Source organism: Saccopteryx bilineata, chromosome 5, assembly GCF_036850765.1.
Source record: "Saccopteryx bilineata isolate mSacBil1 chromosome 5, mSacBil1_pri_phased_curated, whole genome shotgun sequence".
Classification (NCBI taxonomy): domain Eukaryota; kingdom Metazoa; phylum Chordata; class Mammalia; order Chiroptera; family Emballonuridae; genus Saccopteryx; species Saccopteryx bilineata.
Window position 1 is genome coordinate 84,256,205 of NC_089494.1, and position 5,819 is coordinate 84,262,023.

Genomic DNA, 5,819 nt, shown 5'->3' on the forward strand with positions numbered 1-5,819 from the left:
ACAAAATTCTCCAAAGTGTGCTTTGAATGACTGCAGGAGATTAAATGTGAAACCTGCTATCTGCTGGAGATCAAGATGTTGAGCAGTCACTTGCTGTGCATGCATCTTTAAACTCTCCCAGTTTTTCAAAGTGTAGTAAATGACCTGTTTCAATGTCGGTGATGAAGAGTTCCAGCTGGTTTTCAAATGCAAACACTGCTTGTTGCAGGGATAAGACTGTATTTCCAACGCCTTGCATTTTCACAGTGAGCTGATTCAGATGTTCAGTCATGTCCACAAGATGGTAGAACTTCAGGAGCCACTCAGTGTTAGCTAACTCAGGATGCTCGACATTTTTTATTTCAAGAAAAGTCCGGATTTTGCTCTGACAAGCTGCGAAATGGCTGAGCACCTTCCCTCTTGACAACCAACACACATTGCTGTGCAGAAGCAGACCAGGATAATTATTCCCAACTTCATCCAGCAGTGTTTTAAACTGGCGATCATTTAAAGCTCGAGCAACAATAAAGTTGACTACCCGAATGACCAGCGATTTCACCTCATTAAGCTGCTCACCACACATCTGAGCACAAAGCACCTCCTGATGTAGGATGCAGTGAAATCTTAGGATGGGTCTTTTTTCATGTTCACGATGTTCCTACCATGCACGGAGCACCATCAGTACACACCGAAATAAGTTTATCCATTGGTAGATTTTTTTCTTTAGCAAACTCAGTGAAAGACTTGAATACATCCTCCCCGCTTGTTGTCTCTTTCATAGGCAAAACAGCAAGACTTTCCTCACATAGTGTGTCACCGATAACATACCTTGCAATCACGCTGAACTGGGATAAATGGCTTATGTCTGTTGACTCATCCAAAGCAGGAGAAAAGAATGGTGCTGCATTTATGTCCTTCACTTGTGTTGCCTCAATTTGATTTGCCATCATGATGGTATGATCGTGAACAGTTCTTACTAACAGAAGCATGTCTTTTATTCATTTGATTATCCTGTCTTTATCCGAAAAGTCATCAAAAAGTTCATTGGCAAAATCAAGCATGAATGTTTTGGCATACTCCTCATCTGTGAATGGCTTTCCATTCTCACAGTTGCTAAAGCACCAGCAAAGCTAGCCGAATTCCAGTTACCTTGTTGGATCCAAACATGGAGTTGCTGCTGACTAGCTTGCACTCTGCACAGTAGCTCTTGGCATGCTTTCTTCCTGCTGTCCCCCGCTGGATATTTCTATGCAAATGTAGTATGGTGTGTGTTGAAGTGCCGCTTTATATTTGACCGTTTCATCAATGCAATTTTATCATTGCATATTAGACACACTGCAGAACCTGCTCTCTCCACAAAGGTGAATTCCTCTATCCATTCCTGCTGAAAAGTATGATACTCCTCGTCTTTTTTTTTTTTAGCCATCTTCTTCGTCTAAAGGGTTTCTGCAATTAGCTAGCTGACTACTTGATTAAAAGGAGGGAAGTTTACTTCCTGACCTCACAACGACCCTGTGTACCTTACGCATTATCCAATAAAAATTTGGTGTTGTCCTGGAGGACAGCTGTGATTGGCTCCAGCCACCTGCAACCATGAACATGAGTGGTAGGAAATGAATGGATTGTAATACATGAGAATGTTTTATATTTTTAACATTATTATTTTATTTCATTAAAGATTTGTCTGTGAGCCAGATGCAGCCATCAAAAGAGCCACATCTGGCTTGAGAGCCATAGGTTCCCAACCCCTGGTCTAACCACATGGCCATGGGTCTTCACATGAGAAGGAGATTCTATGCATCATCATAAGAAGCAATAAGCTGCTGGATGGTCTACAGTTGTCACCTAGTTCAATGAAACCAAAGCCGAGACAGGTTGATTTTTTTCCCCCAAGGTCTACATTTTGGGGAAAGTTAGCCAGGGATGGAATCAGTAATGGAACCTTCCTCTGCTGACTTAATTTAATATTCCTTTTAAAACTATTTATTCTGTCAACTGTTTTTCCAGCAAGGTTCAGAAGCCTTTGATAATTTTTTTCAAAATTCTTTGTGTCTGAGCTGATGCAGTTCCCAGCACCCTAGACATTAATCTGGATTTCTGGGGCAGGCGTTGTGACCACCTGTACCTGATGATGTGAATTTCTACCAGTCACTTAACACTTTTGTTTGTAAACTGTTCTGCTCTCCTTAGACCTGGCTAGGCATAAAAATGTCTTTAAGGTAAAATGAAGCCTTTGTTTGCTTTGTAGAATGGAAGCATGATGATACATTTTATGTTAAAAAAATATCTTTAATATAATATACTCACTTTGGGGGAGCCCTGCTACAGACTTAACTTCCTTGAAAATGCTGCTGCCCAGTAAGTATGTGTGATATTTCTGTTACCTTTCTTTAAATCTTTTCTTATTTGGTGTCTAAACTGTCCTTCATCTAAACCCATCCTAACTCAGAGAGTTGGCTTAGCTTTCTTTTCCACATAGAAACTAAGATGTCATTGTTCATTTCTTTGAGTTTCCAGCTGCTTTGCCTTCTCCACACTTTTGACTTAGCGAAATTACTTTGCTAATCATGAATAGCTGTGTTGCAAGTACCTGCTTCTCCATATGAGACTTGTACTCATGGGCCTTTTCATTCTTATTCACAAGTGGAGGGGGGAGCAGATGGTATGGTTGAGAGAGGAATCTGTCAACCATAAAGACTGATGTTTAGGAGCTTGTTTCTTGTACAGCTCATCACTACAGGTCTGCTCATCTATCTTCAGGCTTCCAACTGGGAAAGCTTGAATCTGAGGATGGGAAGTACAGTGTTCTCAGTAGAGGGCCTCTGCGTTTGCAGCACACATAATGGCCTCTGCGGAACATTTGTACCAATATAAGAGCTCTGCCTTTTCCTGTCAATGATGGCCTTCCTATATTTTGACTGTTTCTTTACCAGGAAATGTTAATCTTAAAAGTAAAAAACATTGTCAATAGATCCATAAGTGGCTGTACTAGACATATGGTTTACTTTGTAGTTAATTCTTGACTGATAGATTGCTTTACATCCAACAGCTTGATTACCCAGATTTTGCTCAGCAATGGTCTTCTAAATAATTCACTTTGATTTCTAAATTCCTGAGTTGGTGTTTAGTGTTTAGTTTTTTTGCACCTTAATATTAGACCAATGTGGCATAATTCATTACACAGTGGTTTATAAAATTTTCTTATTATGAAACAGTAAACCATGTACTAACCTGGTTTATTTGAAGAGAGCGGTGTGTCCAGGCATATTTAGATTTAAAAATTAAATATACAAGTTTTAACATTTTCTCAATGAATAATAAATGTTTTTAATGTTCTTTTATTAAAATTTTCTATTTAGAATTTAGAAAATTTAGAAAGTTGAAACTTTCAGGGATGCCAAAGCAATTAACTCTGGTAAATATAAAATGTATTGCTTTTTAAAAAAAAAATGTATTGCTTTTAAATGACAATATATAAAGAACCAAATAGTAATATTGAAAATTTTAAAATTTTAAATCAAAATGTATTCTTCCATTTTAAGGAGAATTTACTGAAGGATTCTTTTAGTATATACTTCAAAATTAAAGTAATTTCACACCTACTTTTGCACACCTTTAATATCATAATTTAGGGATTAAATTTTACTGTACTCTTTGCATTTTTTAAATGTATTTTAATTTCCAAACATCATACTTCCATTCTTCAAAGCAAACAAAGACTTCACTGACTATTGAGGGAAAGAAAAGCTATTCAGATGAACCTTTGCTATTTGATGTTGTTTCATTTCATGCTTAATGTGCTGTATAGAGAAAGAAAATGTTAAAAGTATTCCATGATTCAATGATTTTTGATTTAAAAATATTTTCAGTTTATGATCCTATGGATTCAAAAAGAATGCTTAGACATTGGATGAATGCTTTGAAAAAGGTTTTATAACCACCAAGGGCATTGTATTCCTCAAGTGTGGGTTATCTGTCATGTAGCAGTCACTTAAAAAAGGTTGAGTGAATTTATAAATTCTCACATGTCAATGAAATTATAAGTTAGAGTACTAGGCCATTCTATAAGCTTATATGACCCTTACCCTATGTTTTTAATTAAGAAATGAAAAGGTGTTATTTTAAGAGAATTTTACTTCCACACTGATTCTAAAGCACTTAATCACAATGAACTAACTACGGTCCTATTTTCTGTATTATCCTTTTACTACTATCTTCTAATTGGATTGTATTTTTACATGACTAATTTTTAAATTATGTTCATGAAAACTTGGTAGCATCAAATAAATTCTTGTTGATTATTGTCATCATCATTCATTCATATGAATGATGGATAGTAACTACTAGTATTTATCATAGTTAGTATTTTGCACAGGTTACTTCCAAGTCCTTACAACTCTAGCAGGTATTATTACCCCCAATGCCATACATGAAAAAATGGAGGGACTGAGGGATCAATAACTTTTCCAAGGTCACACAGCTAAAATGTTCTTGTGCTAAGATATGAACCTAGTTATGAGAATATCACAACTGAGTGAGTTTCCACTATATCATTTTACTAATTCTTCTGGTGATGGATTAATAGTAAGGAAAATTTCAACTTACTCATACACATGGTGCTTTGCCATAAACAACTTGGATCTAACCCTAGAGCTTTAGTAATGATATCACATAGAGAAGATGCAAAGTAATTTATGATTTTGTTAGATTTAGAGTTTGCTAGTAGCAGAGGGCCTTAGGAGATGAGAATGTGAGTTTTAGAAGGTAATTCAAAGTAAGTCTCAACTTGTCCAAATATTGATATATAGCCTCCTTACTTGGTAATATATAGAGAGAATAAAAAAACATTTTTGTTTTTGAAGTCTATAATTGTAAATACCTCTAGTGTTATCTAAAATCATTTTGCTTAAAAGGTTTTTAATTTAAACTCTGTACAATGGAGTTTTGACAAAAATATTTTATACTAAAATATTGGGGCTTATTTACATGATACCAGTAAATGTACTTTAAAGTTAAAAGACATTTTTACAAACTGAACTTGCTTCCAGAAATGATAATAATTTATTTTATTGAGTACTTATATATTGTCTCCATCTAAACACTCTCCATATGTTGGATCACACTGTTTACAACCATCTTATGAGGTAATCTTTATCCACATTTGTGAGGAAACTGGGGAGCGGAGAGAGAATCTGTTGATTAAATCTGGATACAAAAAAAATTAGAGATTTGAGTAATGGTCTGATTTTAACAAGATGAAATTTAACCTGGAAAAAAATAATAAGGTGCTGCATTTGTGCCTAAAACAACTATGAAAATGTAGTATGGGAGCCCTGGCTGGTAGGCTCAGTGGTAGAGCACCAGCCCAGCGTTTGGAAGTCCCGGGTTTGATTCTGGTCAGGGCACATAGGAGAAGCGTCCATCTGCTTCTCCACGCTTTCCCCTCTCCCTTCTCTCTTTCTCTCTCTCTCTCTCTCTCTCTCTCTCTCTCTCTCTTTCACTCTTCCCCTCCAGCAGCCAAGGCTCCATTGGAGCAAAGATGGCCTGGGTGCTGAGGATGGCTCCATGGCCTCTGCCTCAGGTGCTAGAATGACTCCAGTTGCAGTGGAGCAATGCCCCAGATGGGCCGAGCATCGCCCCCTGGTGGACATGCCGGGTGGATCCCAGTCAGGCGCATGCAGAGTCTGTCCATATGCTTCCAACCCCTCTGCCACAGCTTCTCACTTCGGAAAAAAAAAAAAGAAAAGAAAATGTAGGATGGGAAAATGTGTTGTATCAACTGACCATCAATATAAAATAGAGCTTTTGTTTAAGGAGGTCTAGACAGTGTGACTGGTGGA